Raw genomic sequence first — 26,376 nt, 5'->3', positions numbered from 1 at the left:
TTAACAAAATAAGAAAAGTTAGTGTTTATTATTTCTTAAAGAATACCATGTATTATCCCACTATTGTCATCATCTTCACCAACATAATTCAATAAAAATAAACAAAACATTGCTAATAATGAAAGTTCCCAATGTAGTCATAATTTTGTAGTTATTCATGGAGGTGGCATTGGTATTTGCAATTACACATATTTTATAATCAGCAAATCTTAGGGCTGAGTAAAGTACTATCTCATGTCTCTCAGTGCAGTTTCTTCTAATGTTTTTTTTTTAAATATAGTTTTGTTGAACAAATGTTGCCAGATTTAGTCATTTCTATAAAAATTCCCTTTGTACAAATGAGTACAACTTCACTCATCCTTTTATTATATGTTTCTTTACAAAATCAGAATAGGATGCAACTATGCAGAAATAAAGATTAGAAAATAACTTTGGGGCCCTTATGGGATTTTGATTTATGAGCTTTTTGAGTATGCTGAGGTAAATAATCTATTAGGTACATAGTATGCTAAGTCTCCAGCAGCTATTTAATATCACTCCTGTAACAGTTGAATTTATTGAAAAAAATTGATATGTTAGATCATGCTGTTCTAAATAATTCAATTTCTTCCAGCCAAACCCAGATTAAAATTTATTGTGCCCTATATTATTTGGGAACAAATTAAATAACTGGATTTATTCTATTTTGCCTTTTACGTATAAATTTGCTGCTATATATATTGCTGTATTTCAAATTTTACTGATTTAATATCTCACAGAATTCAATCTTCTGTAGTTGGAAAGCTGATTATAGCTTTGGTAGATGTAATCTGACTTACAGCTTTGCCTTATAAAAGCTAAGAGGGATGGACTTAGCAGTCAGAATTTCTAAGTGATTATATTACCATATATGTCTTACATGGAAACCCAGCTTCTTCTGACCTGAATTTCTGGTTAACATCAAGATTTTCTCTGTATCTTGATGCTTTAGAAACAGGCAGGCTGGATCCAATTAGGGAAGATAATTTAAACCCTATTGAAAATACAAATGAAGGCCCTTCCAACTCCAAAATCCTTTTAGGAATGCTATCTGATCACGATAGGTTTATTTTAGATGAATAAGCTTCGAAAATAGGTAATTTTATTTTCTTTCTTTTTTTTTCTTACAAAAGCAAAAGCATAGACTATCTTATTATCCCCCATCCTCTTTTAAACAGGATCTATTATGGAGAATCTGATGCAGGGGAGAAAAGCTGCATAAATTTTGCATTACGCTTTCTTTTTTTCAGCAAAAAACAGGAATGATGAGCCTGCAATTATAAAAGAAAGTAATAAAAATTCAAATTCTAAAATTCCTGGAGCGTGTCTGCACAGAAGTCAGGGCCATGTCCTCCTCATGTGCCACATGCTTTTATCTGCTGGTAATTTGAGACAACTCAGTGTGTTCCCTTGGAAAAGTTCCATGAGCCCACTTAAAGAGAATGCATTTTCTTTTCTCTGTCTTGTAGTGGGAACCTCTGTGTGCCAGTGAGACTACTGTGCCATATGTCCACCACCATCCAGGTTTAAATCTTTATTGACATTCTGACCTTCACTTTTTTTTTTTTTTTTTTTTTTTTTTTTTTTTTTTTTTTTTTTTTTTTTTAAGACAGTCTCATTCTGTTGCCCAGGCTGAAGTGCAGTGGCATGATCTCAGCTCACTGCAACCTCCGCCTCCGGGTTCAAGTGATATTCCTTCCTCACTCACCAGAGTAGCTAGGAATACAGGCATCCGCCACCACACCCAGTTAATTTTTTGTACTTTTAGTAGAGATCGGGTTTTGCCATGTTGGCCAGGCTGGTTTCAAAATCCTGACTTCCAGTGATCCACCCTCGTTGGCCTCCCAAAGTACTGAGATTACTGGTGTGAACCACCATGCCTGGCCATGGCATTCACATTTGTGCTTCTTATAGTGGGTCAAATAGTCTTTTGTGAAAATGTGAATGAGGGTATATTTAACAATGCAGTGTTCATCAAAATAGCTCAGCCAGAATTAAAGAAAAGCAAAAATCAGTAGTGTTTTCTTAAAAACTCTAAAATCTTAATTGCCTCTTTTCCACCAAGGGTAAGTTTGAAGCTTTGACAAGTAACACAAAAAATATCAATTTTCTCATGTTTTAGGGTATAGCTAGTTTTAACTCTCTTCTAAAAACAATTATTTTGCAATGATATAATTGTATAATTGAACCCTAGTAATTTTAAAGATATAGCATGTTAAAATGTCAATAGAGTAATTTATACATCTGCTGTGTTTCCCCTAAACAATGGGATCCAGATGTTACAAAAATTTCAAAAACTGAGAAGGAAAAATATGAAAGCCAAGAGCTTTAATAACTAGTAGATCAATGTTCAGTTTATAATCACGTAATATAAGTCACCTTACTTAGAACAGAAAACATTCCCAGGTAAATGTCATACATGTTTTTCATCGCTGTCACACTTATTTTACTTGTATAGTCTTGAATAATGCAAAACCTATATATAACTCTATACATAACCCTAGGGAAAAATGAACAATTGTAAGTACATTTCTGATTTCCATGATTTTTGCTTTTGTGTTCATTGACTTGACAGTCTAAATCAGTCACGTAAAAGGTGAATGGTGTTTTGCCTCGACAAGAACTGCACTTCAGTATAGCCGGCTCTTTAATATAACTGCGGTATAGTCTGCATGGCATATTGTACAGTTAAGGTATTTTACGTGCTAATATACAGAAATTCAGAATATATTGTTTAATGAGAAAAACACATTGCAAAACACTGTATATGTAAAAAATGAACCACTAACAATCCATATTTTTAATTTTTACATATGTTGTGAGGAAATATCAGAAGATATATAAGAAACAAATAAATTTATAAATAATGCAAAATATATAGAGGTGACTGGAACATGAAGGGGTTAAGATTTGATAAGTTGAGACTTATTGAAGTGTGGCTTTGTTTATAGTTTTGATTTTTAAAACATGTAAAAGTATTACTATAAATTAAAGTATATTTAGAAATATTATATAGCTATTTAAAATTCTCTTTTGTCACCATTAATGGCCATCATTCTTGATAGATATATCAACAAGAATTTAAAAGATTTTAAAAATTTACTAATTATGTTTCTAAAATTTGTCATTAAGTTATTCTTTGTTTTTACCACTAACACTGGGTTGATCTGCCTAAGTAGAAAGAATATGTATATACATACTCTGTCTATATACAGTTATATGTAACATTTATGTCAATACATACACATCATTCACATATACATGCATATTAGAGATAATACATTTTCAAGGTAAACCAGAGTTTACCAACTTTGTGCTATTTATTATGGTGGCAATCTTTTCACTTGCAGCCTAGAATGAGATTAAGTCAAGCTTACTTTGAATTTCATTCAATCTAACAAATATTTCGGGGTTATGTACTAGTACTAGTGAATAGTTATGTACTAGTGAATGAAACCTAGGGGTCTCCCTACCCTACCTTCTCTCCCTAGTGGATAGAACATTTGAAGTGGCTGGAAAAGACAGAGAGATAGGTTATAAATAAGAAATGTAATATATTAGTAATTTTGCATTATTTTTATTAAGTTCTAAAAGAAAAATGAGAAAGTAGAGCCATGTAAGAGGGATCAGAGTACCAGGGAGGTTGAGAATTTAATTTTAAATAAAATAGGATGTACCTAATGGAGAAGATAACATTTGAATGAAGACTTGGAGAATATGTGAATGTTAGCCACGTGAATATCTGGGGGAAGAGTATTCTAGGAAGATGTAATAGCTAAGGCAAAGGACCACAGGTAGGGGCATGCTTTAGTTACTTAAGGAACAGCAAGGAAGCTATTGCAAAATGGATACCAAGGAGAACAGAAGGAGTTAGGTCCGAGAAAATGGACTAGAACCCATATGTCATGTATTCTTGGTTTTCATTCTTGGTGAAGGTGGAAATCATCGTAGAGTGAACAAACAAATGGTATGAACCTGACTTATGTTTAAAAAGAATAGGTTGTTGGGGGCCAAGTTAGAAATGGGAAGAACATTCATGAAAGTTATTGCAGTAATCCAGGCAAGAGATATAGTGGCTTGGACCAGAGTGGGAGGGGGTAGGTTGTGGGAAGTGTTCCTATTCTGGATATATTTTGAAGATACAGCAAAAATGATTTGATGACAAAGTGGCTGTAGGCTATGAGAGAAAAAGAAATCAAGCATAATTTAATGTATTTGGTCTTGGACACTGAATGGAGTTGTTGACACCATCCTTATAAACTTCAATAAGTTTATCAGGAAGAAGGGAGTGGGAGAAATGAAAATAAACCAAGCCTGAAGCACATGCAGCAGTAATTAGGAGGTCAGCCTGCTCTCTGACCTGCCTCCTTATAGTTATTTGGCACCTATTGCCCCAGAATCATGCAGATCCTGTGAAAAGAGTATAGTTCTTTCTATAAATGAAAACTTTAACACTATAAAATATTTTCCATTTGAACCATTCTTTGTGGTCCTGCATACCAGTAAAACTACTGGCACAGACTCATCTGAAGAACCCCATGAGAAGCTGAATGCAGTTTCCTCATCCTGATGATATCTTACTTACCCTGACTAATCAATGACCCAATTTTCCAGCCTGTCACCCTGCATGATCTCCTTAAAAACCCTTGCCCAGAACTCTTTAGGGAGATAGATTTGAGATCCCCTCCCATCTCCTTGCTCAGTTGCCCTGTGAACATTAAACCCTTTATCTTCTTCAAACCCTGGTGCTTTGGTATGTTGGTATGTTACTGCACAGCAGGCATATGAACCTGGTTGTCCTGTAACATTACTGTCAACCAGGACTGAAAAGTATTGTACAAGATAGTCATGGGCAAGCATCAGTAGGACTACAAAGGAAGAAAAATCTGGAGTGAACTAGGTAAAACTTCCTAGGAAAGAAGCAGTAGGGTACAAATCTGAGTAAATTAATTCTCCAGCTGTCTTGTGCAGTACTATGATAAGTTATAAGTGACAGTTTTGTTGCTTCCATGCCACTCACCAAATCTCTTGTGAGACAATAAATTCTGTTGCCGTTTACCTTGGAAACTGGATTCTAAGCACAGCTTTGTCCCAACTAGGAGTCAGGACTGTAACCCTATTCCAACAAACTAAAATTACATGAATAAATCCTAAGTATGCATGACTATACTGTAAGCTTATAATGCAGCTAACCCACTAATGTTGATAATAAAGATGATAATAAAAGGTAATGAATGGCTAAAAGTCTTGTATGCTGACTTTGTAGTACCATGTATGATTTTGTTAAGCAAATTTGCTTCCCTAGCTATTTTTGAAAACTAATGTTTCAATTAACTAATGTTTGGGCTGAAAAACTGAATTAACTGAGTTAAATTAAATTCTACTATTAGGTCTAAATTAAATTCTACTCTTAGGTAAAAGTTGAGAATAAAATATTTTGAATACCAAAATTACTCAAGTACAAAAGACAGAAAAAAATCTTGTTATGGAAGAAATAATCCAGAAACAAACTATTTATTATGTTTTTCTTATTTTGATAAAATATATGTCTTAGTTGAGAATCTGTGATCAGTATAGAAGTATAAGAATGATGCCCCAATTTTAATTAAGCATAGCAATATAATAAATGTCAAGAAGTCATTTCAGATTGATTTCACTGAAAGTAGTTTATTGATATTTTTCAAAAAGAGAAAAAATAAATGATCACATCCAAAAGAGTGCCACCTGGGTGTCTACTGTGGTGTACTAGTGTTCACAACTAATTGTATGACATTGTCCTATTGGGATGGGTTAAGAATATGCTTTATCAAAGAAAGGAAACTGGTAAGACCACGGTCAGCATAAGAGATGTGAAGGCACACGTTCCCATCTTCTCTCATTATTCCACAGAGACCCAAGTGAGAGCCAGGGCACTGCTGGATGCACATTTCAGCTTGAGGGACCACTTCACTCTGTGGTTTTTCATCTATAAGAGACATCCTTCAGAAAGCAGACTTGTCAATGAGATAATATGTAACCTATTAGTTGCCAGACTGTTTTGATTTTGAGTGCTAGCTTTTCAACTGAGCTGTCTAGCTCCCCTGCTGCTGGAGATACTGAGGATCTCTCTCCAAGAGTCCCTAGTCTCTGATACTACTTACAGCTTCTCTTGGTTCAGGCTTCCCAGAATAAGCTCCTTATGTCACTTCTAGACAACTCTGCCTGTTGCATCACAGATATTTCTTGGGTATGTCTATATGTGGGTTAAATAAAATATTTTGTATTACAAAATGCAGGACATTTTGATAAATTTCTGTGATTGAAGATATTGGAATAGTTTCAGGCTGATAATATAACTTTAATTTTATTCATGACTGAGTTTGTGACATTTCATATAAGGTTCTGAGAAAAAAAGCTAAGCTTCTGCATGTAGGAGGGTTTTCTGTTATCCATTTTTTTGTGATATTGCTCTTTGCAGTGACTGTAAATAGCTTTGCAACTACACTTAATTTGGAAGATTGTATAATTTCCCCCATGTCTCTGAAAACCTTGTTTTAACTCTTGTCAATATAAAAATAGTTCACAAATAATTAAAATAGAACATTTGTCCCCATGAGCTAACTAGAAGAATAAAAATCAGGCCCCATTACAATTTTTTAAATAGATGAAATATTTTAAGCTAATTTTTCCCCTTATTTGTTTCCTAATCAGCAACCTGGGAACAATGGTAAAGAGTGTTTTAGGAAGTCTCAAAATGCTATTTAATGTTTACTGGTTATTTGCAATATTCACAAACTCCCCTTTTATGTCATAGATGCTGGGAATTTAATGGTCAAAGCAACTCTCACTACTCTCAGCTGCTAGTAACCTATAAAACTGAAAGAAATAATTTTATTCCCTAAAAGTTGTGAAACTCTCCTGTATACAAAAATATCTGAAGGGAAAATCTTAAGGAGCTGATAATAAGAAAGCCTATGCAGAAATCACCTACTCTTTCTTTAATCTGTTAGCACTTGGGATGACTTTCAGGGCTTCAAAAAATCTATGAGCACAGATAGAATGTATAGTAAGAAGTGGACTATAGTGGTCATGAAAATGCACAGTTCAGATCTCTTGCTGTGGTGAGTGCATTTGTGTGACAACTCTAGCTGTTGCTGCTCTGGATCTACCACCAGGCTTTCGCTGAATCCACACTTTCTGCATATTGCCACAGACAATAACTGAGCATAGCAAAACTGTTCATTCAAATCTGCTCCCATGAAATGAGGGATCTCTCTGGTGGCCAACTTTGGCTAGAGGTCACTCCATCAACCTGAGAAAACTCCTTAGACCTGCTACCTAAATGATTCACTTTTTCTCTACAGACCTCTTCACAGATATCATAGGGTCATGTAATATCAGATATAGTCTTAAATTTCTTCCTGATGACTTCTGCTCCTCTTCTTTATCTTTCATTGCTATTTCCCCAGTAAATCTCTTGCTTGCACCTTTACTTCTGTCTTAGCATCCGCTTCTTGGGGGACTCAGCACAATATATGCTTGTTTCTCCAGTCTCATACTGAACCTCCTCTCGTTCACTCTGCCCCAGCATGTACAATGATATGTATTGTTTCTAAATGATGGTAAATTTTCACCTCAGAGACAGCGCAAGCTATCCTGGATTTCTAGTAGGCAGCTTGCCCTCATTAGCCAGCTAACTTCTCTTCTTTCAGATTAAAGGAAACTTCAGGCCGACTATCCATGACTACCCTATCAAAACTGTACCGCAGATCAGATTACTGTTTATTTTCTTCATATCACTTAAACATAATCATTGTTTGAGTACTTCCTGTAGATAAAAACCTGTTTTCCTAGCTGAATTTTGGCTAAATTTCATTCGTAGATAATAAGTAATTAAAATATTTTTGGTATCTTTACTTTATGATGGTAGTGGAATAGTTAGGAATACATGGAGATTCCTGTGTAACAAAAATGCTTTGCATTGCTTCTGACAAAATATAATAAAAACTAAAATATTTTAAAGTGCTACTCAAGATGAAATCTCAGAAGAAAATATTGCAATAGTGTAGATGGAGAAGAAAACAGACAAAGCCAGAAAATAAAACAACTTTTTTTAAGTGAACCTACCAACAATCTACTAGAGAAGTGCTTATTTGATTTTAATTTGTGGACAACTATTAGGTGATAGCTCCACATTATCTACCTGGCTGACTTTCCTTCAGGATGAAGCTCAGGCAGCACCTTCTCCCAGGAAACTTCTTCTAGCACTTTCTCCCAGTGCAATTGCAGAACAGAAAAGAAAATCTAACTCTTAAAAGCAGCCATAGAGGAAAAATTGTAAGAAATAAATAGAAGACTTAAAGTTGACTTCCCAACATTATGGAAGACAGGGTACAGTGGAATAGTATCTTCTGAGTTGAGAGAAAATAATTGGCAACCTAAAATAGATTGCTCAGAAAAAACATATCTTTTAATAATTGGAATAAATTTTCTGCTATCCTTCAGTTAAGCTATCATGGAGAAAGCTTACCTTCAACAGATCTATGCATTTACCTTGCATCCATACATTTACTATCATTCAATTAACTTTTTTTTTTTTTTTGCCAAGTTAAAGAAGAAAAAATTTTTATTCCAGGTTATGCAGGTCAACTCCTAAAAGCAACAGCAGGAATACAAATGTAATTTTAACCATTGTTACCATTTACACTGTCAATAGACTTCTTGTAATATGTAAATATATATATTCATATGTTATAAGAAGCATTAATAAAAATTATTTTTGAAGTATAATTATTATTTAAATATTTGCCCGTTAGCTTTCATCCAAACACTTGAACAATTTTATTGTAAATGGCCAAATTTAATTTTTAAAATTTAATTATTTATTTATTTTTTGAAGTGAATTCATAAATATACATAAAATCGGCTCTTTTCAGGTAGGGTTTGCATTAGCTTTCTCTTGCTGCTATAACAAATTTCCACGAATGCAAGTGGCTTAAAACAGCAAATGTATTGTTCTTGCAGTTCTAGAGATTGGAAGTCCAAAATGGGTTGGCTGAGTGGAGTTCAAATATAAATATTAATTGACTTAGTATTATAAGCCAATTTGCATTATGACATAACTAGCCTATATCTATTTGGAATTGTGTGAGGTATAGACTATTGTGTTAAACAAGGAACAAAGAATGAAGGCTGGACAATTAAGAGATCTGGGCCATGATGCAAGTTGTTTGTTAGTAGTGACAAAGGACAAACTAGCTATCTTCTAATAAAAATTTTATATTTGGGGATTTATTGAACTGACAGTCTGAAGTACCTACTCCATGCTTCAGCACAAGCTGCTTTGGAAAGCAGGAGATTTCAAGTGGCCAAATGCAGCTGCTCTGTCTCACTTTTCATGGTGGGACTTGGCTACTGATGGCTACTGAGGATTCTCAGTTATCAACCACCTGAGGGAGGATTGAGACTCATCACTGAACATACAGGCTAGGTTGTCAATAAATATTTTTCTAAGGAAGATTTACTACTAATATATTAAATGAAACATTCCAAACATGAATTCCAAATATTAATATTCCAAATTTAAGAACGTCTTGAGATAGTATGCTTCTACTGTACAGCTACACACAACTTATATATATACAATTTCAATATATATTTAAAATGTATATCTCAGAAAAATTTTCGTTTATTTTTTGAATTATTTTAAAATTTCTTTATTTTGGTTTTTATCTTTCTCTTTTATATCCCTGAGAATTTTAACAATCAACATTTTTAGTTTTTTGTCTGATATTTCAAAGATTTCATTTTGACTTAGATCCATTGCTGGAGAGCTAGTTTGATCTTTCAGGGTTGTTATAGAATCCTGTTTTGTCACATCGCCAGAATTATTTTTCCAGTTCCTTCTCATTTGGACAAACTATTTCTTCTAATTATTTTTGAATTTATTTTTGTTTCCACTTTTTAAAATTTCTTGCTTTTTTTCCCTTGACGATGTGACTTTATGATTACATTTTATTGTAACCTAATTGGGCTCTGAGTGCTTTTAGGTGTGAAGACTTTGTATGAGTTCCTTGGTTAGAGAGAGTCTTTGTAGGATGGCTTTCTCAGATGCTGGCTGCAGTAGCAAAGTGCTCAGTATATGAACAGGTTCACTGTCTCCTGTGGGGTTAGAATGGGAGAATTCTCTTGAAAGGTATCTATCCCCCAGTGATGTGCACTTGTTTTCCCAGCTTTTTATTTATTCGGTTGAATAGTTTAGGCTGTAGGTCGCTAGGAGAGGTGTCCATAGGTAAAAACTTGCTATGGCTAAAGCAGGTGGAAAATGCAATACCCAATGGTGATCAAAGGCCCCAGCCTTTACAGAGGCCTCTAGAGGACCTCTCAGTGAAAATCACCAAGTTCTTTTTAGGGAGAAGGTAGGAAGACATCTTAGGGTCCCCTGCCAGGACAGAAGAAAGTAATCCATATCTCATTCTGGCCCTGAGATGCCTGTCTGATCTGAATAGTTATAAATATTCTATGTAGACTATGAGATTTCTTGGTTATGGATAATAGCCTTAGGGTGTTGCCTTTCTTAAATGCCAGTTTCAATAGTAACGAATGGTTACATGGATAGACTCAGAGCCTCCTGGTTAGCCAGGGTGAAGCAGGCAATGGTGGTAGCTGTGGTCATGCACAAGTTTTCTCTTTCCTGGGTGCTGGGTCATTCATCCTGCAGATTCTGTAATGGACCGTGTCAGTTGGCCTACAGCTAGAAGGAAGCACTTAGAAAAGAGTACCAGCTATGGTGGTAACAATGGGTTTTGTATCTGTCCTATGTTACCTAGGAGAGGTACTCTGGTGTCTCAGGCAATAGGCAAGGCTATAGAGCTCCCAAAATTTATGTCCTTTGTCTTAAGCTACCAGGGTGGGTAGAGGGGCAAAGCCAGTTGGGGGCTGAGTTAAGCAAGTCTGTGCTCTGGCTTCCTACATGTGGGTGCAAGCAGCAGTCCCAGTGGGGGCTGGAAGACAGTCCTCTGGCCTCTGGGGCAATGTTCTAGGGAGGAGTGCAGCTTCCTCTGCTGTTCAGAAGTGTTTGCATGAGGAGTGGGGAGGAGAAGGTGGCAGTAAGCCCCATCCAGTACCCACATACTTGGTAAGGCAGGTATCACACCCACAGTGTTCCACTAACAGCAACTAGCTAGGTTCTAGGGAGTATGCCCTCAGAACTCAAAGCTGCCCCAAGCCATAAGCCATTCCCATAAAGACACAAACCAAAATTGTCAGACCATGCCTCTCTTCATCTACCCACAAAGCAGGGGCATCCAGCTCCTGCACCCATGACTACAACCCACTTCCCACTCAGCCCTTTGTTCTGGCCAATGGGGTTCATCCCCACTCAAGATTATATCGTGAATCTCAGTTGGGAGCTTCTTTCAACCTGTTCCACCACCCAAGTTAACTGGAAGACATCTGCGAGGTCTTCTGCGATGTAAGATCAAGATCAGGAACAGCTTCCCTCCATTTCCTCTGGAGACTGGGAGTGCACACAAAGTATGTCCTGATGCCACCCCTCATGTACTCCCCACCGCTCACTAGATCAGCTCCAGTGCTGGTTAGGGTCAAGGCCTTCTCCCGTGGCCTGGATTGCTAGGTTCCCTGATGGCAGTGTATATTCTGCCAACAATTTATCCCTCCTCACACTCTGTCTAGTTCATGGTTTAGGCTGCCACCCACGGCTTCTTCCATGGGTCTGTGGTTTCTTTCAGTATTCCTGTTACATTCCTGTATCGATTCTTGGAACAAAGTTCACAGCATGAACCTCTACACACTATTTTGTCTTTCCAAGTGGGAGAGTCATACTAACAATGCCTCCAATCCATCATCTTGTTTGACTGTCTCATTCAAGAAACTTCTAACAGACAAATTTCAGGCTGAAGGAGGAAGACCCCAGAAGGAAGATCTGAGATGGAAAAATTTTAAACACAGAACTTGCTCAACGAATAAGTACATAAAGCAAAATTTTTATAAAATGCTAAAAGTAGTAATGGCTAAGCTGTAGAGTTTTTAAAAGCAGAAGCATAAATATTAATAATTTGAAGACATCATTTATCTGGAAGAATGGTAGACAGACCTGGCAAAGCTTCCCAGGAGCTGGCTAGCTTGCCTGGGTCCACCATCTCTGCATTCTTGTGAGTTCCTCAGGCTGACATGACACGGGTTCTACAGGCTGTAATAAAAAGCTTTATGATTGGTGAATGCACTTCCCAAAATATTCACTCTACTTTTGGTATCCATAAAGCTAAGTAAGCTATTTTTTTTTCTTTTCAGTATCACAAACATGATAGTGTGGTTACTTTTTAAAAACCGAGACTAGTGATTATCTTACTATTGCTGTTAGTAATATATTCCAGTATTGTCTAGCTTTTAAAAACTTTAGAATATTTTACTTTACCATTAGAGAAAAAAATCCTTTTTTTTCTCTTTTCTAAAGAAATATTTTTCTCTAATGGTAAAGTAAAATACTCTAAATTTTAGAATATTTTAATGGTCAAGTTACTTAAATTTTCAAACTTGCGTTTTCTGATTTTGTAAAGTGCGAACCATGATATGCATTGAAGATAAAATAAATGAGTTAATATTATTTAGAAAGGTGCCTGGCCCATACCAATCCTTATAAATATCAGCTACTATTATTTGATTTTTCTTTGGTTAAAAATGTTTCATTTTATTTATTCTTTAAACCTACTGCCCACTCTAAGTATTTGTCACATAAAGAAACCTTATTTTTCTTGCAAACAATTTGGAAAAGCAATCTTAAAATAATTGCATGTATTATTTTTAATCAACCAAAAAATACATTTATCATAGTTTAATGAGATGTGGTTTATCATTTAATTTGTTTCTGTCAAAACATACCCATGGTAACAAAAAACTTTTTTTCTTATTTATTAAATTGTCTTTCACCTTTCAGTCAATTTACTATGGACTTCTCTAGAGAGAATGTTTCAATTAATGGCTTTAGAGAAGTTGTTTCTAACTATTGATTAGCAGTCAAACTTGTCTCAGCAATTTTTAGAATACCAGACTAGGTCTGGGATGCAGTTGACTCAGAATCTGAAAAGTAAAGTCTTTCTCTAATAGGTGGTAATGGTGCTTGATGACAACTTTATTTTAGGAGAAAATAAAAGAAATTGTGTGATTTTAGTGATAATAAATTTATTTTTTTCCTTTCTGATAAGTGATCAGAACCCTAAAGTACAGTGTGATAGTTTATATTTTTCCTTTACTTTTCCCTCAAGCTATCAGATGTATAATTTTATGCAGTGATTTCCAAAAAAGTTTACTTGTGTTTTCTGCGAGAATTCAAAGCTGTAGGCAGCTTTAGTATCATCCATGATGAACACTCATTCTCTTATACAAAGAGGCTGTGACATGCCCATACTAATGAAGCCGGAAATGAACCCAGAAGCTCCATGTCCACACTCTATGCTGGAAGCTCCTCCCTTTGGGTTTCGTTACTCTGAATCAGCAATAGGAAGCCAAAGAGCAGTGTTGGTAATGATGTTAACTTAAATCCTGCTTAACATGTGTCAGGCACAGTTCTAAACCCTAAAATTCATTTAATCTTTATAATAACTATGAGATTAGTACTGCTGTTATCCTTATTATAATGCTGAGGGAAAGGTTGTTTAGATACTTGGCCCAAGTCTCCACAGCTAGGAAATCGTAGAGCAGGGATTCCAACCCAAGCAATTTGTCTCTAGAGCCCATGCCCTGTCGCATTTATAATAAAATCTACAATTCTTGATAATCCTCAGAAGATTGAATTCACCCCTATCACTCACCATCATCATTCACCATCATCAAGATGCGCTGGCCATTTTATTGATCTAGGTTTGCTAAATGGCTCAGGGTCATTTCATTTATTGCTTCCTCCTCCTGGAAGGTTGGGATACTCTCTTTTTCACTCTTCAAATTAAATATATACTGGGCAAAAAGGAGAGCTAAAAGCATAAACAAAGTGTAGTTATTTCTGAATCTGTTGCTGAAAGAGAACTTCTGAGTCCTGTTTCTTTTGTAGACATGGAAACTGAAGCCCACAAAAGTAAAGGTCATCTAGTTAGTGAGAAAAAACAGACAATAATCTATCTTTTGATTTTCAAAGTAGTGCTCCTTTTGCCTGCATTCTGAACATGTCAAACTGTTTATCAAATATAAGGAAAAATGTATTAGACAACATTTGTAATTTTTATTACACTTTAGCCTTCAGATATGCAGAAATCTTATTATCTTTCCCCCTTTTCCTCCTTGCTATTCTTCCAGTTTTTCCTCCTCTTTTTCTCCTCCTTCTCCTTTTCCTCTTACTTTTGTTCCCAGTGCTGCATTGCACATGGAATAATTGGAATTATCAGGCATTGCTGATGAAAATGTGAAATGCAGGTGGAGCCACATTGGAAAATAATTTGACAGTTCTATAAAAAGTTCAAGACATGCCTCCTGCAGCTTAGATCTTCCACTCCTAGTTACTTATGCAAGAAAATAAAAAGCCCATTTCCATACCCATTTTCTGTAAGAACATCAATTACAGCTTTATTGGTAATAGCTAAAAACTGGAAACAACCCAAATGTCCACTAATATGTGAATAAACGGACAAATAAATTCATGCAATGAATCACTACTCAATAATAAAAAGAAATAAACTATTGGAACACACAAAAATGTAAATACACTTCAAAATAATTATGTTAAATGAACAAAGCTAGATACGAAGAAGTACATAGTTTAGGACTCCATTTATATAAAACGCGAGGCAATGCAAATGAATCTATAACTAGTTTATAGTGGCAGAAAGCAAGTCAATGTGTACGTGGGGGTAAGAACTGGGCAGAAACAGGTAAAAGTAATATAAAAATCTTGAGGAAACTCTTTGGGTGGTGAGTTTTTAAGAATTATTTTGCTTATAGTAATTTTTTGATGGTGTACACATATGCCAAAACTTATTAAATTGTATAATTTAAATGTGTTTTGATGGCATATGTGTACACCATCAAAACAATTACTATAAACAACAAAATGAGTTTCCTCAAGATATAATTGCTATCTCAACAAAATGTCTTTTTAGAAAACATGTAGAAAAACTAAAAGTTTATTCCACCTGCCTGCCTTAGCTATTCTTTTATGCGTTAAAGTAATTCTTACCTAAAAAAACTAATATTTGAATAAACATTCCTTTCTCAAAGTGCCAGAGGGAAATGCATTCACCAGAGGAAAATGATCATCAAATTAACCCTTTGATTATTTCAACATAGTTTCCATTGTGGTAGACTTGACTGCATGGGAAACTCCTTGTATTTATATTAGAATCAGTATCAATTAGAGAGACAAAATTCTAAAGAATCTACTTTTTTCACTTCACCTCCCTTTATTCAAAATTGGCTGTGAAATGCAAAGAAAGGCCATACTAGAGCCTTCTGGACAGGAAGAAAGAGAAGAGGAAAAAATCTAGTGTAGAGTCTGGCTGTCCATTTTCCCAAGGTCTTTAGAGGATGAGAAGACCAAGGTAATGAGCTTCCAAATAGGAACTTCCCTGCAATGCGCCTATGCTACCACCATGAGAAAGAGACGATTTGAAGATAGTGCAGAAAACAAAAGCAGAAGCTTCAGATCTCTCCCAAGTACCAGTGACTTATGGCTCTGTCCTGCCTCTATGGAGTTTGTTGTTGGTGTTGATTGGTTGGCTTTTTGTTTTGCTTATGTTAAATGTGAAAAGGGAAATTACCTCATTTGTTATACATATTAAAGTCTCCATTCCTAGAAATGTGTTCCAATAAACAGCACTCACATTTAAAAGGATTTATATAGAGAATGCCTCTTCCTTGAGTTGGACATATATGTTGGGTGGGAGGTTCTTGGAGAAAATGAGCTTCTGTGCATCATTTGTAAAAGTTAATTTAGCAAGAGCAAATTATAACAGTGCTTAATTTAGCAGAATATGGCATAACCCAATGAAACACAAGTTACAGCACTAATACTGAGAGTTTGTGGTCTTTATTTAATGGTAATTAGTTCCATGATAATCCTTTTTATGTTTCAATGATAGTATTATTTTAACTTGAAAAAGGTAAAAAGCTGCTGAAGTGAAATTTGTAAAGAGTGGCTCAGTCTCAGTGAATTGTGATTTACCACTTCTATTACTCAGGATCTAGCCCTTACCTAAGCTTTTAGGGGGAATAGAAACATTTCCTACCAGTATATGAAAAACAAGAGTCATGTGCTTAGACACAGGAACCAATAGAAGAACTGTCTTAAGTGGTATTGAGGCAAAGTAGATCACAAAGGTAGTATTTTAAAACCCTGAGAGGCATCTGAAAAGTTTGCTTTTATTATGTCGAAAGATAATTCATATTGCTGAAACAGATAAATCTTTTGCTATTTTCTTTCACCAAATACATTTTAGTCAAATGACAAAATAGCTGTACAGATATTAATATTTTTTTCAGTAAGCAAACATCAAGGGTTCATTTGGCACCTGCTGTGTGTAGGGCATTTGGCTTAGCATGAACCATACATAGAAAAGAATGTATGTGTTTTTCAAAGAGCTGATATTCCTCTTGAAAAATGTAAGACTGACATATTTGACATAACTAAAGAATAATAAGGGCAAGCATAATCAAGTGTGTAATGGTTTCCAAACATCAGGTGCTTATGAATAATCTAGATTCCTTAGGCCCTGACACCAGATATTCTAACTGAATAAGACCACCACATATGACCATGATAATGTTTTAAAATGATAATTTTGTACAATTAAATCAGTAAGATTGAGTGTCATAATTAACAATATGATTTTAACGTCTAAGTAATAAACTAGAAGATACATGGAAGGTCAGTGAGGCATGGAATTATAACTCAAGAAAGTAAATTAAAATATGCTTTTCTGAACTACTAGTTTCCAAGTTAATTTCTCACATACCCTTCAGCGAGGGACAATATTCAAGACTAGGCATGTTACAAATTCCTTCCCAGACATAGTCTCATATATAATAATGGAGTAGGAGAGAGTCAGAATGTATTCTAAGCCTGATCAAAAAGTAGAATCAAACTTTACACTGCATTGGATGAAATTCAAAAATGAATAAGAATGTATGTATATATATATATATATATATATATATATGTGTGTGTATATATATATATATGTGTGTGTATATATATATATGTATATGTGTATGTGTGTATACATATATATATATATATATATATATGTGTGTGTATATATATATATATATATATATGTGTGTGTATATATATATATATATATATGTGTGTGTATATATATATATATGTGTGTGTATATATATATATATATATATACATATGTTTATTTCACATTGGACTATAGACATTCATATCCTAAAACTGGATGATAATTTCAGAATTAGAAGGCTGTTTGATTGAGGGTCTATGAAGAATGTGAAAAAAGCACCACTTTTAGTCTCCATGTCTAGTGAATTCGTTTTATATCAAACTGATATACTTATTCATAATTGCATATTGAGTAATATGAAAAGAACGTATGTGATCATTATAACAGCAAAAAAGCTCTCAACTCATAAGATACAATGTAAAAAGAATAAAATATTCTATAACATTTTTCTATCATTTCGCTTTTGCTTATGTCTATATGCTTACGTGTGTGCAGTGGGAGTTAAATATTATCTGTCATTAACAAAATAATGACTAATTAGCAATATATTAAATTCAAAATTGAACAAAGAAAACTTCACAAACACATAGACAAATTTGATTGCATTTATTTAACAAATATCACATTGAATCAGAATATAAATTTGTTTCCAAAATTAATTATTTTCTGAGGTACCATATACATTTAAAATACCAAAATTATCCAAAGAATTCATATAAATTGTAGTACAAAGGTATTACGTTGGAAAATGATGTATCATTATTATGTACATGTATTTTATATTAGAATCATAACTTGTTCAGTAATGTTACTAAAGTAAGAAAAATAGATGTTCTGTATTGGTATATTAAGACATGTACAGTTAGATAGGTATATACACAAGACACATATATTAAGAATCTATGGACAATTGAACTATTATGCCTGAATAAGAAAGGTGGAATTTTTACAAAAAAATTTTGAAATGATAAGAATCTAATGGGCAGATCATTTACTTCTTTCATGCTATTTATGAAAATGAAAAAAATGGTGAAAGAAAGGGTTAAGAACTAAATGAAAAAAATGTATTTTCAAATATAAAGAGTGCAACCATTGCAGTTTACTACCAAGTCTTCAGTCAGATAGGGTATTTATGATGTGTATACTGAGTGAGAAACAAAAGTAGTGATGATATTTACAATTGAGGATTATTTTTATTGCCATAAATTAACCAGTTCTATTGAATTATTACAGGATAAATCTTTGTATCTTGCAAACACATTCAAGTTTTAGGTGATTGCTGCAAAAATAAAATGAATTTGCATGCTTTCAGATCAACTGGTATGAATACATTTCTAGCTTAAAAATAAATATAATAACTTTGCCTTTTAACCATGATGAAATAACAAGGATCATAACCTCCTTTCATAAATAACTATAAAATTGGGGAAAAAACACATGAAATAATTATTTTTAGACATTGGAAACATACAACACAGGCACATGACCCCTGTGATAAGGAGAACCAAGGGAATCTACAATCACCCCTAGCTGTCTGGCTGGAGGCACATTCTAAATGACTGTGTAATTAAGGAAGTGTCAAGAGGTCTCACTGAACAAAGGACACAGAGATTAGATACCAGGAGAACTGAGATGAGAGGAAATTATGTAAAAAACAAAAACACAAGCAGCTTCAGAATTTTCCATTTGTGTCTTTGCTGAGAACTATGCTACACTTCCATAGGGTGAGACTCCTTGAGGCAGGACTACAGTGTTTTAACTGAATAACTTTCTAAGCTCACTTAAAGTAGGGAGACAGTCAAACCTTGGCCAGCGTTGTGGAAAGGTCTCCGTCATCATCCAAAGCATTTAGTAATCTCAGAGGTGTCATGCTTCAGTAGTGAATTAAAATATGCCTTAGAATAAAAGACTCTCCAGAATTATGGGGGAGAAAACCATATTGTTTAGTATCAAAAACATAAAATAGCAAAATACACACAAAACCTACACACCGAAAACTAAACGACATTGCTAAGGAACATTTTTAACATTTAAACAAATGAAAGAGAATATTTTGGGCTCTCTGCTCCTCCTGTTCGACAGACAGCCGCATCTCCTCTCCCATCACCAGCCGCATCCCTGAGACACCATGGGGAAGGTGAAGGTCAGAGTCAACTGATTTGGTCGTATTGGGCACCTGGTCACCAGGGCTGCTTTTAACTCTGGTAAAGTGAATATTGTCGCCATCAGTGACCCCTGTGTTGACCTCAACTACATAGTCTACATGTTCTGGTATGATTCCACCCATGGAAAATTCCATGGCACCCTCAAGGCTAAGAATGGGAAGCTTGTCATCAATGGAAATCCCATCACCATCTTCCGTGAGGATCCCTCCAAAATCAAGTGGGGTGATGCTCATGCTGAGTATGTGGTGGAATCCACTGGTGTCTTCACCACCGCGGAGAAGGCTGGGGCTCACTAGCAGGGGGAAGCAAAACGGGTCATCATATCTGCCCCCTCTGCTGTTGCCCCCATGAAAGTGATGAACATGAACCATGGCAACAGCCTCAAGATCGTCAGCAATGTCTCCTGCACCACCAACTGCTTAGCGCCCCTGGCCAAGGTCATCCATGACAACTTTGGTATCATGGAAGGACTCATGACCACAGTCCATGTCATCACTGCCACCCAGAAGACTGTGGATGGCCCCTCCAGGAAACTGTGACATGACGGCTGCAGGGCTCTCCAGAACATCATCCCTGCCTCTACTGGCACTGCCAAGAATGTGGGCAAGGTCATCCCTGAGCCAAACAGGAAGCTCACTGGAATGGCCTAACTTGTCCCCACTGCCAACATGTCAGTGGTGGACATGACCTGCCACCTGGAAAAACCTGCCAAATATGACAACATCAAGAAGGTGATGAAGCAGGCGTCGGAGGGACCCCTCAAGGTCATCCTGGGCTACACTGAGCACCAGGTGGTATCCTCCGACTTCAACAGCGACACCCACTCTTCCACCTTTGATGCTGGGGCTGGCATTGCCCTCAACGACCACTTTGTCAAGCTTATTTCCTGGTATGAACTGAATTTGGCTATAGCAACAGGGCGGTGGACCTCATGTCCCACATGGCCTCCAAGGAGTGAAACCCTTGGACCACAGGCCCCAGTGAGAGCATGAGAGGAAGAGAGGCCCTCACTGCTGGGGAATTCCTGCCACACTGAGTCCCCCACCACATGGAATCGCCCCTGCCCACAGTTTCCATGCAGACCCCTTGAAAAGGGAGGGGCCTAGGGAGTGCCACCTTGTCATGTACCATCAATAAAGTCCGCTGTGCTCAGCCAAAAAAAAAAAAAAAAAAAAAAAACCCGTGGGTAAAAAAAAAAAAAAAAAAAAAAAAAAAAAGGATATTTTGTACAAAGTTCAGAGGACTCAATAGTTTTAAAGGGCATATTTCCCAAGATTGATCCATAAATTAAATGGAAATCAGTGAAAATGTAGCAGGCTTTTTCATAGCACTTGACAAGTTTAGTCCAAAATGTACATGGAAATGCAAAAATTCTACAAGAGTATTTTGAAAAAAGAACAGTTGGAGCGTTTAAATGACCTGATTTCAATATTACCATTATGCTACAATATCAAGAAATTATGAGTATTGGCTTTAGACATAGAGATGAGAATGGAACAGAATGGAGAGTCCAGATGTAGACCTATGTAATATGATCAATGATTTTTTGACAATTGTACCTATACTTAGTAGAATAATGACCACTGAAAGGAACCTATAAATACTGCCTAATAAAGAAAAAAGGTCTTCACCAAAGTGATTAAGTTAAGGATCTTGAGAGTGAAGGATTATCCTGGATTCTGAGTGAGCCCTAACTTCACACACACATAGGAAGAGGAGGCAGTGTAACCACAGAGGCAGAGATTGGAGTGATGAGACCACAAGTCAAGGAATGGAAGCCATCAGAAACTGGAAGAATATGCTTCCTGAATCTTCTAGAGGGATCAGGCCCTACCAGCACCTTGATTTTGGACTAGTGATATGAATTTTGACTTTTAACCTTCAGAACTGTGAAAGCATATTTTTATAATTCTAAGCCACTGATTTTGTGATAATTTGTTACAGTATGCAGAGAAGACTAAAGCACTGCCTAAGGCAATTAAAAGGGGAAAGAGTACTTTTTAAATAAATGGTGCCTGAACAGTAATTACATATATCCTAGAACTATAAATTTCTATAGAATGTATAGTACAGCACAGCACAATGTGTGCTTATTAAATGAAAGAGAAATCAGTGAGTGAAGAAATTTATATTGCTATGTGACTTGTTAAATTAACTGAACTTTCAAATTAATAAATAGCTTTTATTTTTTGAAGTAGCTTACATAACAAGGCCTGTTGCTGACCTAGGGTTTTTTATTTTTTTTTTCTTTTTTTTCCTTACCTTTCAATTGTATTAAGAGTTTAGAGATTTTCTGGTTTTCCAAGATCAAGGGTTGAAGTTTTTGAATTACAATTACAATTACTTCCTCTCAGGTTTTTGCTTTCTCAATAGAGTATAGATTCCAATTACCTGTTCATTTATCTACAAAATATCCATATTAAATAATTTGTGACTCAGCAGAGGTAGAAATAAAATTATTTTCTTTCACAAATTTTATCCCATGTTGTTATGACATTGTTATGATGCCACAGTAACTGATAATTTAATTAAAAATCAAAGTCCTCTTTGCCCTGATAGGTTAGTCAAATTAGTTAGGCCTAGGATTCCCACAATAACCCTCACTCTAAAAATTATCTAGTCTTGAGCAATAAAGTTCTTTTTTAAGAAAAAAAAGATGTTTCACCAACATTCACCAAAAATAATTGTTCATTAGCAATTATAAATAATTATTGTCTGAAACCAATGTATCTTTTACATATAAAATCAGAATAGAAAAAGAAATAAAATGGTTAAAAGCAAGAGATCTTTCTTAAGGATTCACTGGAAGAAGTAATTGATTGTCCTTAACTCTGCCCAGTGATAGATCATTTTAAATATTGAATAAAAGCAGAAAATGGCCCTTCCTCTGAAAATTTGTTAATTACTTATTTAAAAATCCCACCAAGACTCTGCATTCAAAACAGAGAGGTAATATCCTGAAGGGCTCTGAAAAAGGCATAAAGCTCTGTAGCTTTGTGTGCAAAAAAAAGAGAAAAGCACTTCACAACTAATAAGCATCTGAAGGCAGCATTTAATAAAGTCTATTAGTAACCTAATCATTATTAGCAGTGTAGTTAATGAGAACATACTGATGTAAAATCTGAGCTTCAAGAAGCTGCATTAAAATAAACTGACCTTTTTTATTATCTTATTGAATTTTTTTTAATTAGGTTGTATTTTTGTTCACAGGTCCTGATGAGCAATTTGAAATTGCTGTTATTCTCGGTTATAGATACAGTCAATTCTTGTTGCTCACAGTAGTTATGTTCTACAAAGTTGGCAAGAAGAATAGATTATCAAATACTGAACCATTGCTCCTAGGGGAAGTACAGGGTTAGGTTCCTTCAAATCTCTGGTCACATTTTTGTCCAATGATCAATAAATAGCTTATTTTGTATGTTCATTTGTTAAACGACATCCTATCTGATATATATTATTTGTTAACATTGAACTTATGGCTGACAGCACTATAACTCATGGTTGAATGAGGCTTGCCTAACACATGTTTTTCTTCTGTCAGGTGTAATCATAAGCTTCTTGCACGGGAGAACATGTGACAGCATTTTATCACTATTCTCAGGGGCCATTTTTAACAGTAAAATCACCAAAAAAATCCAGAAATTTGTAAAAAAAATAGCGCTAAATACACTGTAGAAAGGACACTTGCTTATAGCATTGGAGTTGAAACAAGAGGGCAGAGCGTTGTCATATCTGGCCTCAGCAGGAACATGCGCACATCAGGCAACTCAAATCTTTTGCTGCTCTGTGCGTGTCCATGACTAACCACAAAAGCACTGTGGGTATTGAATTTGCAGTTACAAATAAATTTTGACTATTAGACAAATTCACAACTATGAATAAGAGGCTCAACTGTGCTATGATATGAGAAGAGGCTGAGACACATGGAAAGCTGGTTGCAGACAAAGCAGCAGTGGAAGTTATGAGCTGGTCTACAACACCACAGTGAAGAGGTGGCTGTTTCACAAAGGAAGGACTGCTGAAATACGGTTAAGTAGCGAATGCTGCCACAGCTGACCAATACACACACTATTTAAGAAGGCATTGGTGCCTCACTTTATTTTCTATTTTTATATTGAATAAAAAATTAGGATTCCTTTTTCCCAAAACAGCAATTTTATGAAGGAGGTAAGACTTATTTTCCAAAGATTTGTCCCAATTAATAGAACCCATCTTTATCTAGGGTTTGTATCCCAGGATTGCAGGCATCTCAAACTATACATGCAAAAGACAACTTCAGTTGACTTATGTTAAGCCAACTCTGCAACTTATGGGAAACTTATACTCACACTCCTAACCATGTTGATTTCTTGCTTTGTTGATCTTCTTTGTGGAGATGAGATTACTCTGGCATCTCAGAGGCTACAACTCACTAATTCTGGTTTGTAGCCTGTCTTCTACTGGCTTAGTATTTTTTGGACTGCAAAACCAATAACTATTTATATATCTTGACTAAGCTCTTCCTCCTGTTGAAATGTCCTGACAGACAATTCTGACAAATGGGGCCAATGTCTTAGATTCTGAACATGGAGTCACTGACAGGCTCTGGCCCCAGAAGGTTCTAGGTTCCATGCTCCTAAACTAGAAAGATATATCTAAGCATGTTTAAATATTCCATGTGGGGATCTTGTCTAAGTTGTTGGTTATTGAGGACAATAAAAAAGATACATGATCTCTGCATGCTACAATTCATATATAACTGAAACAAAAGCTTTAGATGATGTTTATAGTATATATTAAGCTGTTATGACAAAGTCCTCAAAATACAGTGGCTCAAACAAGATAGAAGCATATTACTCTCATACGTAATTGTCCAGAGTTGGTAAGTAACCCCAGTGGCTCTGCTCTAAAGACTCAAGTTTGTTCTGTTATGTGTCCCTTAAATCTATTAAATCTTTCATAGTGAAGTTCATGACAGCCTGATCAGATAACTTGCTATAATATCTACATTCTAGTCCAATGAAAGGAAGAAAAGAGAATTGGAGCACCGGAAATTTTCTTTTTAAGGGATTTGACCTGAAAGATACACCCATTAATTCTAATATACACTTTCCATGCAGACTTCAACGTATGTCCTTTTCTTATCTATATGTCGTAGTATCAGACTATGGAACTAGTCTGAAGTTTAGTCATATGACTGACCTAAGCTGCAAAGGAGGTTGGAAATCTCGTCTCTGGCTAGGAAACCATGTATCCAACTAAAACCTGAGCAGAAGATTCTAGAAGTTCTAGAAATAAGTTATAAATTTACTTATTTTAAGAAAAGTAAGAATGTATACTGAGGGAGATTAATCATGTCTGACACAGGTGTATATATCTGTGCCATTTAAAAAGAGAAATGAATTAGTCCCTCTAATCTGAGCACAATCTTGTATTATGGCAATTAGAGATTTTTGAAATGGGTGGTAGAACTGAGTATTTGAGAGCAAAGAAACAGATGGTTCTTGACTAAAAGGAGAATTTATGGGTACTGTCATTTATCACATTAGTTACCACACAATGAAAAAGCCAACTTTCAGGAGATTGCTGTAAATCCATCATAAAGATTAACTTTATCTTAAATGTCTATACTTACTATGCTAATGGCTATACTTCCTACTTCTTAATTTATTCTACCTCTGATAATGTTTTAAGTACATAGCAGACAAATTTGGCAAAAATACTATGACATATAGATAAGAAAAGGACATATGTTGAAGTCTGCATGGAAAGTGTTGTTTTGAAATAGAGCAAGGGAAATTGTCCATGTACACACTTCACTTATCCACTTTTATTTGCCATGCCTCACTCCACCACATACACAAATGTTCAAGATAATAAAGGTGGAAAACTTAGCTCTGAGCTTCCTGGAAGCTAACTTTTTAATTATTACATTTGTTGAATAACACATTTTAAAAAATTGATTGCTTCAAATTAAATCAATACACTTATAGTTAAATTGGATATTTATCAAAAAGAAGCAAGATGAAATAAATTATAAATCCATTTTTGTCATTCTATATCAGCAGGTCCTTTACTGATTGGTAGGTGCCTTGCCCTCCTGAAATATCCTAGTTCTCACAGGAAAATATTGATATAAATATATTGAAACATTTTTTTCTTTTGCTGAAAAAAATGTATTAGAAGAGGATAATAACATCTTAATCTACTGCAAGGTAGTTATTATGAAGAAGAAAGAATAAATAGGAAAGAAGGAATTTTAGACAGTAAATATGTATTTGAACTCTCTCTTCTGTCTGCTAGAAAGCTGGGCTGAAGAATGGGTCTGATCATTTTCTCCAGCAGTTAAAGTTTGTTGTGAAAACTTTGGTAGCATTTTACTCATGATCAAACCCAGTACTTATGCTAAAAAAATGGATTTTGGATTCTTTCTGAAAGAAAGGTGCTAAGGCCAGAGCTAGTCCATCCTCCAAAGATCTGGATGAAGAATCCAAATTACAAAGCAATAACAAGGGGAGTAAAAAAACCAGAGTAACTGAATAAGAGGACTAGATAAAGGGGTCATCCATGAAAAGTTGTTAGCAGAGTTCTAGAGACTGAAAGCTTTTTACTTGCTTCGTTCATGTTTGCGTGGCCAACCTAAGACATTTAAGGGGTACGTACAAGTAGGGCAGTGCTTCCCAAAGTGTTCTCAAAAAGCATAAATCCCTCAAAATATACTGAGAATGGGCTCAATGGCTAGCACTGTTTGGAAACATTACATCTTATACATTTCCATGAGTTAATTAAAATGAATGTCAGTACATTATAGACTTTGAAAAATCATGCAGTAAACAAGTTGAGATAGCACAGTGGATTAAAGAAAGATCTGGAAGATAAAAGGAAAGGCATATATGGAGTCAGATATAATCTAATACATTAAAAATATAGGGAGGCTGAGGCGGGTGGATCACGAGGTCAAGAGATCGAGACCATCCTGGTCAACATGGTGAAACCCCGTCTCTACTAAAAATACAAAAAATCAGCTGAGCATGGTGGCGCGT

At 35.4% G+C, this 26,376-nt stretch overlaps 1 pseudogene; it reads left to right on the top strand.

The window, feature by feature from the left end:
* The first annotated feature begins 19,253 nt into the window (after positions 1-19,253).
* On the top strand, positions 19,254-20,312 carry LOC108316743 (annotated as a pseudogene).
* Positions 20,313-26,376: the final 6,064 nt, after the last annotated feature.

Source organism: Cebus imitator, unplaced genomic scaffold (genome assembly GCF_001604975.1).
Source record: "Cebus imitator isolate Cc_AM_T3 unplaced genomic scaffold, Cebus_imitator-1.0 Scaffold191, whole genome shotgun sequence".
In the NCBI taxonomy this organism is placed as follows: Eukaryota; Metazoa; Chordata; class Mammalia; order Primates; family Cebidae; genus Cebus; species Cebus imitator.
Note: the sequence above shows the minus strand (reverse complement) of the source record. Positions and strands in the feature narration are given on the sequence as shown.